Source organism: Euphorbia lathyris, chromosome 7 (genome assembly GCF_963576675.1).
Source record: "Euphorbia lathyris chromosome 7, ddEupLath1.1, whole genome shotgun sequence".
In the NCBI taxonomy this organism is placed as follows: Eukaryota; Viridiplantae; Streptophyta; class Magnoliopsida; order Malpighiales; family Euphorbiaceae; genus Euphorbia; species Euphorbia lathyris.
Window position 1 is genome coordinate 82,184,712 of NC_088916.1, and position 10,554 is coordinate 82,195,265.

The 10,554-nt window shown below is 38.8% G+C and overlaps 1 long non-coding RNA gene across 1 annotated transcript; it reads left to right on the forward strand.

The window, feature by feature from the left end:
* Window positions 1-4,686: 4,686 nt before the first annotated feature.
* On the forward strand, window positions 4,687-5,806 carry LOC136201470 (uncharacterized). Its single transcript, XR_010673845.1, has 3 exons — window positions 4,687-4,940; window positions 5,048-5,414; window positions 5,604-5,806. It is a non-coding gene; the product is annotated as an uncharacterized lncRNA (long non-coding RNA).
* Window positions 5,807-10,554: the final 4,748 nt, after the last annotated feature.

Below are 10,554 nucleotides of genomic sequence, written 5' to 3' on the forward strand. Positions count from 1 at the left end.
CCATATATGATTTATGATTTTAATTTAGGAAACTCTATATGTTGTCGATATGTAAATATAATTTATTATTTTTTAGATAAAAATAAGAGTTTAATTTAGAATTTTTTTTACAAATAAAATATATCACATATTTCTATGGACACGTGGGTTCTAGGCGAGATGGGTTTGAGAGTGTTCATGGAGGGTATGGCTTTGGAGATAAGAATGAAGCAGGAAATGATATTTTGGAATTCGCATCAGCCTATGACTTGAGTATCATGAACACATGGTTTATGAAGAGAACATCCCACTTAGTGACTTATCGGAGTGGCGGTAATGCGAGCCAAATTGACTTCTTCTTAGTAAGGAGTGCTTGGAGAAAGAGTTATATTGATTGTAAGGTGATCCCTGGTGAGAGTACGACAACCCAACATAGAGTAGTGGTGCTAGATTTTCGAAGTAGGAAATGTATAAGAAAACAAACACCTCAAGTAGAGACTAAGATTAAGTGGTGGAAATTGCAAGGGGAGAATCAACAAAAATTTGTGGATGAGATGACCAAAAAAGATATTTGGACTTGCAATATGGATTCAGATATAGATTCGATATGGAATAAGATGGAGCATAGTATAAGGGAAGTAGCGAAGGAAGTTCTAGGGGAATCTAAAGGTAGCATGCCACCGGGTAAGGACACATCTTGGTGGACAGAAGAAGTACGACAAGCAGTAAAGAGTAAGAGAGAATCCTATAAACTATTGGGGAAATGTAGGAGTGACGAGAACTACGAAAAATACAAAGAGGCTAAAAGGGAAGTAAAGAAGGTCATACGAGATGCTAGAGCAAAGGTGAATCGGGATCTGTATACAAGATTGGATACGAAAGAAGGGGAAAGAGACATATATAGAATTGCTCGGATGAGAGATAGGAAGACGCGAGATCTCGGAAAAGTTAAATGTGTGAAGGATGTGGACCAGAAAGTCCTAGTTGGAGATAAGGATATCAAGGAACGATGGAGGTCCTATTTTGATGACTTATTTAATGGAGATCACCAACAAGATGTTGGAGATATAAGTATCCATCACGATATGATAAATCATGAATGCCTGCGGAGAATTCAAAAGGGTGAAGTCAAAATGACATTAAGTAAGATGAAGTTGAAGAAAGCAGTAGGACCTGATGGCATCCCTATTGAGATTTGGAGATGTTTGGGAGAAAGAGGAATCGAATGGTTGACGACGTTCTTCAACAAAATTTGGAGAAACAATAAGATGCCATCAGAATGGAGGAAAAGTACCTTAATCCCTTTGTATAAGAACAAAGGCGATGTCCAAGATTGTGCCAACTATCGGGGAATCAAATTAATGAGTCACACTATGAAACTTTGGGAGCGAGTGATTGAACAAAGGCTAAGGAGGACGGTGAAGATCTCGGAAAACCAGTTTGGCTTTATGCCGGGAAGATCAACTATGGAAGCCATCCATCTAATGAGACAATTAATGGAGCACTATCGAAATAAGAAGAAAGACTTGCATATGGTTTTCATTGACTTGGAGAAAGCATATGATAAGGTACCAAGGGAAGTACTTTGGTGGGCCTTGACAAGGAAAGGCATTTCGCGGAAATATATTGACATCATAAAGGACATGTATGAGGGAGTATGCACGAGTGTACGTACTAGTGTTGGGAAGACTGAAGAGTTTCCTATTACGATTGGAGTGCATCAAGGTTCCGCACTAAGCCCATTTCTTTTTGCCATCGTTATGGATGAACTAACAAGTTCACTTCAAGATGGTATACCATGGTGCATGTTGTTTGCAGATGATATTGTGTTGGTTGATGAGACGAAAGAAGGAGTGGAGATGAAGTTGGAACTATGGAGGCAAACTCTAGAATCTAGAGGCTTTAAGTTGAGTCGAAGTAAGACAGAATATTTGGAGTGTAAGTTTAGCGGCCGTAGGAGTAGGGAGGTAGGGACAATCACCCTAGATGGGAGAGTTGTTCAGGCCTCGGATTGCTTCCGGTATTTAGGATCTATTATCCAAACGGATGGAGAAGTAGATGGAGATGTTGCTCATAGGATTAAAGCTGGTTGGTCGAAGTGGAAGAGTGCTACGGGTTTCCTTTGTGATCCCGGCATGCCTAATAGATTGAAGGGAAAATTCTACCGGACGGCAATTAGACCAGCATTGTTATATGGTACGGAGTGTTGGGCAGTGAAACACTGCCACATCCATAAGATGTCGGTGGCGGAGATGCGTATGTTGAGATGGATGTGTGGTCACACGAGAAAGGACCGGGTGCGTAATGAAATAATTAGGACAAAAGTAGGGGTCACATCTATTGAGAATAAAATGAGAGAAAACCGACTAAGGTGGTTTGGCCATGTGAGACGTAGAGCGCTTGATGCGCCGGTTAGGAGAACCGAAGAGTGGCAAAGGGATGTAGTGGTGAGGGGTAGGGGAAGACCTAAGCAAACTTGGAGGAGGGTGATCGAGAGTGATATGAGTTTATTGGGAATTGAGGAAAATATGGTAGTGGATAGGACGGAGTGGAGGGAGCGAATCTGTGTCGCTGACACGACTTGATTTTCACGGTTTTATATGATGGTTCATGTTAGCCGACCCCGAATCATTTCGGGACTAAGGCTTTGTTGTTGTTGTTGTTGTTGTTGTTGTATTTCTATTTATAAATTTTTAAACTATAGATTTTTGTTTGCAAATTTCCTTTTAGGTTAACACTGCCAATTTGACCGTTGATGACCTCAAAATAGAAAATTTCAAGAATTAAATTTATTTAGTACCATATATATCATGGAACCACGCTTTGTATTTTCCAAAGTTATTATTTTTGAAACATTCTCTCTAAAATTAATTTTCTCTTTCCTAATCAAGCAATACACAAATGATCTCAAAACCAAAAAGTTAAAAAATTAAAGTTGATAGAATATCATTAATAATTAGAATTTTTTATTTTAAGGTAATTAACGGTCAAATTCACAATGTAAACAAAAAGTTAGTTTTGCAAACGAGCGAGGATCTCAATCTTCTTTCTGTAAAAAAAACCACGGATTCTAATCTGCAAATCTGTGAAAGCACAAGGGTATGTTTGGAATTATTTTTTTTACTTTAAATTAATATTATATGTTCGGGCATGAGTAACGTGATGCATCGAGTTAATAATTTGATGCCACATATAAGGCTTCAACCAATAAAACATAAACGTTGTATAATTAATTAATTATATATTTTAGTTAATATTATTTATATAAAATTCTAAATCCTAAAATATATAACGTTTCATCAAATTATTAGTCTGGTACATAAATAATGCTTAGTTAGAATTAATAAACAGCTGCTGAAAGCTACTTTCGAAAGAAAATCAACTAACACTCTATGACTTACCAACAACAATAAACAATAACTGATTTATTTTTCTTGTTGTTTCCAATAAAAAGCTAAAAGAAATTCCGAAACACAGAAACAAACACCATACTAAAATGTTTAGTTAGGATTAAGTAACTATTTGGCTCTTTCGTGGGAAAAATGCGGGCGTGCCAGAGAATTATAGTATTCTCGTACTATGGAGTGAAATTGGGTGCGCTTTTCTAACTTCTAAATATCAAACAATTGTAAGAATTAAAGAGACCGAAAATTCCTAAAGGGTTCAATTATCAAAACGATACCGACCTTACAGAAAATGATTGAAACAACAAATAAAGTAAAATTGTACTGGAAGATGAATGAACTTGAACTTGAATGAAAATTGAATCTAAGGGAATAAACTAAGAATTGTAAAAATGCTGAATTCTAGAGATAATTTGCTAGAGTTTTGGGTACTTGTTGTTGAGTTGATTGATCGGGGTTTTCTCATCGTGATTTCTTCCTTTTATAGACGTTGGAGGTAACTTCCTGCCTCTTTCCACTAAGTCACGTTCTCCACATTCAGCCCACGTATTGAATAACTGCTCCACTTTGACTTTCACGGTGAAATTAATTATGACGGTTTCTAACTTTCCTGCATTCTAATTGGCTCACAAAAACACGTTAAAATATTAACTGGCCCTTGGTTCCCCTAAGTTTACTTCAAGTTTCTCCTGATGTCCACTCTAGAAAAATATACTTAGGCATAGTCAATTAATATATTAAAAATATATAAGTGCCAAAAAGTTTAATTATGGTGCAAACAATTGCCCCCCACAAGCATGGATTTGAGAAACGAAAATTTATGCTTGGATCCTCCAACAAAAATCTTTTAAACTTCAAAAAATTCAGAAATATGCAACAATAAAAAAAACAAATTAAAAGAAAAAAAACAGGTATGATTTTATTTGTTCGTTGAAACCATTAACAAAATACAAATAAAAATAAGTAAAACTAAAAGATAAGATTAAGTTATAAAATAAATACCAATTCTAATACCAATCCTAAAAACAAAAAACAAAACAACTTTCATTACAATTAGGATACTTAAAAAAAAAAAAAAATAAATAAAATAGAAAATATATCTATATGGACCGAAAGAACAGATAATTGAACTTAGTATATAAAAACAAAAAAAAAACAAAAGTAATCAAAACAGAATTATAATTAGACTTAAAAACTATTTGGAATAGAATAAAGAAAAAACTAAGATAAGCCCTAACTAAAATTAACATATAAAGGCCTTACCTCTTCGTCTGTTTCTTTGTTTGAAAGAAAAAAGGAGGCGGCAACACATAGGTCTAGAGTTTTCCGGCACTGCAGTTCTTTATTATTCCTTGTGGGATTAAAGAAGGAAGGTGTTGTACTCTAATTTTTTCTTGTGGTGGTGGAACTCATACCTTGCTGTGAAGATTCTGAAATTTATTTATTTTGACGGTGGATTGTGTCTCGAGAACTCATACCAGCGGCAACTCATCCTCTTTGGCCTGAGAACATTGCTTGACTGCCCATTTTCTTTCAAGCTTCAATTGCAATGGCATAGTAAATTAAGGGCATCATATTGTTGCTCCCTTTGCAATTATTTCTCTTTATTTTATTTTATTTTTGAAGAGTAATAATCAGTACCCTTTTCTTTCAATGCTCTGCAGATTGAAGAATTATTTTGTCCGTTGCATCTTCTTGAACCGAATCAGTTCCTGTTGTGACGATACGCTTACCGGTAGCAAGGATTAAAGGCCGGATCAATCATTGATCAGTTTCCTTTAATCACGGTGCTAACAAGTTCTTCGTGATTGCACTACCAACTCTTTGCTCGCTTGTACCTTTGATTGAAGTCTCTGAGAATAAGTGCACAACCGATTCCTCTTTTGACGAAGGATTTGAAGGCCTCAAGGATTAAAGGCCGGATCAATCATTGATCGGTTTCCTTTAATCAAGGTGTTACCAAACTTGAGGTTGCGTCTAGCTGAAGTGCAACTCCTTTACTCGAAATTACCGCCAAGATGTCTTCCAAAGGTAAACTTACCATCAAACTTGTAAATAAAATTTAATGGACTTCAAATGTGTTTGATGTTTGATATTTGGTGAATGGATGACAATCGTGAAAGAGCAATTTTGTGTTGACATGATTTTTGGGACTTTAAAATTTAAGGGGAAATGCTGCCGAAATTTTAAAAAATTTAATTTTTACCTTTAACTTGGCAGAAACCCCTTTTATCAAGAAACCAACTGCTCCACCTCTAAGAAAGTCACACCCAAATCCTCCTGGAAAAAGTGCTGGTGAACTCGGAAAAGCACATCAACCTGACACAATCAAGATGAATTTTAATGATGATGAATTGTATGCTCTTTTGCCGACTGGTCGAGACAAACCTCCTCAAGTGCCTTTTCCAATATCTCAAGAGGGAGAACTTCTTTTGATGAAATCTGGTCTTCTCATCGGCCGACATGTTAAATGCAAAAGTTGGTCCCGTCTTGCTAGTGAAAATGCCACAAAAGCATGGTCTACCTGGGTGAATCGGTTGAAGCCGACGTATGAGAGACAATGATGCAATCTTGGAATCAATGAGTTGATTAAAATGTCCCAGATAGAGCTTCCAGTAAACAAGAATCTTTTGTATGCAGCTTTGGGTTTCTGGTCACGTAACTGTAATGCTTTTCTATTTCCACCTGTGCCGATGACTGTTACCTTGAGGGATGTGCTTGCGCTAACAGGACTACCAGTGGTTGGTCCTGAGATACCTTCCTTAGTTCGACATGAGCTTTCAGAATTCTTCAAGAAGTACAGAACTATAGATTCGGTGAGGCTGATCGAATATATGGCTAATCATCCTCCAAAGAGAAAGCGGGTTGATCATTTTCTCTTTTTGTGGACTCTTGTTTGCCGATATATTTTTTGCACTGCATCTGGCAAAGTAACTGCAGAATACAAGGAGATTGCATATGAGCTTGCAACTGGGAAAAAATTGGCTTTAGGATCCATGTTGTTGGGTGCAACTTATCATCACATTGCCCACGTGGTCTCTAATGAACCTTTCACCCGCCTTGGTGGAAACCTCTGGATCGTTCAATTGTGGCTCCTTGCTCACTTTCCTCAGCTTCAAAGTTCTGTTTTAGACACATCTATGCCCATTGGTCGGTCTCTGATGAGTTGCAGAACCAAAATGACCCAGACTAGGAAGTTCTTCAAGTTTTTCTCTTGTTTGAAAGATAAGCCTCCGTTGAGGTTCACTTATTGTTTCTCTAGACTGCCAGAATCTGGAAAAATAATGAAAGCTTCTACAATCAACCTGGATGAGACATATGAAATGTGGAAGTCGTTCTTATCAACTCGTTTCCTCCATGTCGGTGCCACCTTCAAGCCAACTATCATAGGGACGGCGGCGTGTTTCGAGTTGTATTGGCCAACATTGTGTGCTCGACAGTTTGGCCTTATTCAGGTCATTCCTGCTCCTCCTTTGCTCCCTTTGGAGGAACATTACAAAGCTTCTGAATCTCGTGTACATCGGCTTCTCAATGATGGTTTTCACTTCAAATTGTCAAAAGTGGGCAAGGCCTCTTCAATTGTTACTAATGAGTTTGACCAGTGGTGGTCTTTACGCCTTCCTTACCTTCAACAAAAAGTAGAAGCATCAGGTAAATTTCTTGACTGACTTCTTTCTACTTCCTCTCATCTCTGATTTGAACCAGACCATTCACACATACTCCACACAGGGAAGGTGATTGATGAGGAAGATGCCAATGAAGATGAAGATAGTGATGTTGTTGTGGCCGATGTTGCTCCTGATGAATCTATCGACCTCGACGACTTCCCTGAAGCAGATTTTGCTTTCCTTGCCCAAGTTAACTTTGAAGATTTGGATTTAGATTCAGATGAGAGACTCTTGGAAGATGATACCCCTCCTTTAAAAAGGCAAAAAATGGACAAGCCCTCTGATATTCCGGCTGATACCATTGACCCAGATGATGAAGGCAACCAGGCAGAGCATGATGGTGTACTTTCTGTAGCACAAGTTGATTGTACTTCGCCATCAGTAGGTGAGATCCCGAGATCCCTGCTTCAGGCGTGGTCAATATCCCTCAACCTCCATCTTCTTCTGATCTAGCCATCATAGACCATGTAGGGGAACTTCCATCAAAGAATAACACTCCCATTGTTTCTAGATCTGAGGTAAATGAAACCAACTTCCAACTTTAGGATTTTTTTTTATTTTTATTTTTTTTATTAATAGATTTCTTTACTTTTGATCAGGCACTCCTAGATAGAATTGCTGGAGTAAAAGCTTTTCCTCTTGAGGATCCTTCTTCTAACATCGACTTCTCCTTTCTTGAGAATGACACTCATAGTGATGCACCTGATAAAGACCATACTTCTGCCTCTAAGAATATGATACGATCGATACTTGATCTTGATATATCCTCAATTTGTACCCAACATTTGACGATGCTCTTTTCGACTATTGATGATCTTATTCACCGCTCCTCTTCTGCTGAGTTTAAGAAACGTTTGACTAACTTCAAGACTCAAGTTCACTCATGGCATTCTGATTACTCTGCTGTGAAAGAACTGACGCCTGTGGCACTCCTTTTTGATGTTCTGTATGCCCATAAAGTTTCTGAAAGTAAGACGTGTCATTCCCTAGGGTTATCTTCGACCATCTTTTCAAGGATGTTGATGAGAACTTTGTTGGAGGCCTCAGCTTGACCATTAGCTTGTGGATAATGAGGAGTAGAGTGCAACAACTTGATTCCATAATCTTCCATGAAGTCCTTCATGTCATCTCCGGTGAACATGGTTCCTTGGTCTGTGGTAATTGACTGAGGGATACCATACCTGTGAATGATGTTCTCCTTGATGAACTTCACAACATCTCTCTGGTCCACTTTCTTCATTGGTAAGGCTTCCACCCATTTTGTGAAGTAGTCTGTTGCCACGATCATAAAGTTGTGCCCTTTTGATGATGCAGGATAAATTTTCCCTATCAAATCAATTGCCCATCCTCTGAAGGGCCATGGCTTGACGACTGCGTACATCTCATCTGCAGGAACTCTTTGAATCTGCCCATATCTTTGGCATTGGCAGCATCCTTTTGCATAAGACATACAATCCTTCAGCATAGATGGCCAGAAGTACCTATGTCTCCTGATGAGCCACTTCATCTTGATGCCTGCCTGATGAGCTCCACATACTCCTTCGTGGACTTGTTTCATAACTTCCATACTGTCTGGAAATCCTAAGCATTTCAGCAAAAGTCCATCTACATTTTTGCGGTACAAGTCACCTTCCATCAACAAGAAGTTCAATGCTCTAATCTTGAGGGAATAAGGTACTCGTCTTCCTGGGTTCGACAAATACTCCTTGATGGGACTCCTCCAGTCACTAGCTAGATTGACATCTGTATTGAATGTCTCCACTTGAATTCCCCTCTCCATGATGGAAGGATGTCTGAGCTTCTTGATCATTATCAACTTATGGGTGAGTTCTTCCGACATTTTCAAACCAGAGGCTATTTGAGCTAGCTCATTAGCCTCCCAGTTCATCTCTCTTGGAACATGAAGAAAGGAAAAGTCATTGAATTCCTGCAGTAGTTGAACATCGGTTGTATAATATGGAGCCAAGCTGAGACTAGTGCATTTGTATTCTCCTGATAGTTGCCTCAGCACGAGTTGGGAATCCCCTTGGATCAAGACTTCATCTGCTCCTAACTCCCTCAATATCTCTAGGCCAATGACCGCAGCTTCATATTCAGCCTGATTGTTCGTACATTTGAAATCCAGGTTGAAAGACATTGTTGTTTTGGTTCCCATGGGGGATATAATGACTACTCCTGCTCCTGCAGATGTCTCGGTGCTAGATCCATCAAATTTCAAAATCCAGCGGGATTTTTCAACACTGAAGATTGGTAGATATTGATCTATTTCATCCTTCACATCAAGACAAGGGTGATCTGCAAGGAAATCTGCAAGTGCTTGCCCCTTCACTGATTTTTGAGGATAGTACACCAGAGTAAACTTTGCCAAAGCCAGCGACCACTTTCCAATCCTCCCAGTTATGAGCGGCTTATTCAACATGTACTTGATCAAGTCAGTCTGAGATACCACCAACACCCTTGCCCCAATCATATAATGCCGCAGTTTGGTACAAGCAAAATACAATGTAAGGCAGAGTTTCTCAATTGGTGAATATTTACCTCAGTTGCATTCAAGAATCTACTCAAATAATATATTGCCTGCTCATATCCTTTGGAATTGTTTTGTGCTAACAAGCATCCAATGGAATCATGAGCGGCAGATAGATAAAGTTTCAGAGGTACACCTAGCCTTGGCGGCATAAGTACAGGAGGTTTGCATAGATACTCTTTGATACTCTGGAAGGCTTGCTGATGGTGTTCCTCCCATTTGAATTCATCTTCTTTCTTTAACCGCAGCAAATCAGAAAATGTCTTAGATTTTCCAGCCAAGTTGGAGATGAACCTCCTGAGATAATTCACTTGCCCTAAGAACCGCTGAAGCTCCTTTTTTGTTTGAGGGGATTTGGACTCCATGATCGCCTTGGCTTTGTTCTGATCTATCTCCACGCCTCTTTGGTGCACCAGGAACCCAAGGAAGTTTCCAACTTTCACCCCAAAAGCACACTTGAGGGGATTAAGTTTTAGTTGATGCTCCCTCATCCTTTGAAAACCACATCTCAAGTGATCTATGTGCTCCATTTCTTTTTTGGACTTTATGACGATGTCATCGATGTAAACCTCGAGATTTTTTCCAATCATATCATGGAAAATGGCATTCATTGCTCTTTGGTAGGTAGCACCTGCATTCTTCATGCCAAAAGGCATGACCAACCACTCAAATGTCCCAATAGGTCCTGGACATCGAAAGGCGGTCTTTGAAGTATCTTCTTCAGCAATGGCAATTTGATTATATCCTGCCACACAATCTAAAAAAGATAAAAGCTCATTGTTAGCTACTGCATCCACCAACATGTCTGCCATGGGCATCACATACACATCCTTCGGAGTTGCTGTATTAAGGTCTCTGAAGTCCACACAAACTCGTAGCTTTCCATTCTTCTTTACCACCGGTATAACATTAGATAACCATTGAGCATACCTGATGGGTCTTATGAATCCAGCTTTCAGCAACTTTTCAATTTCTT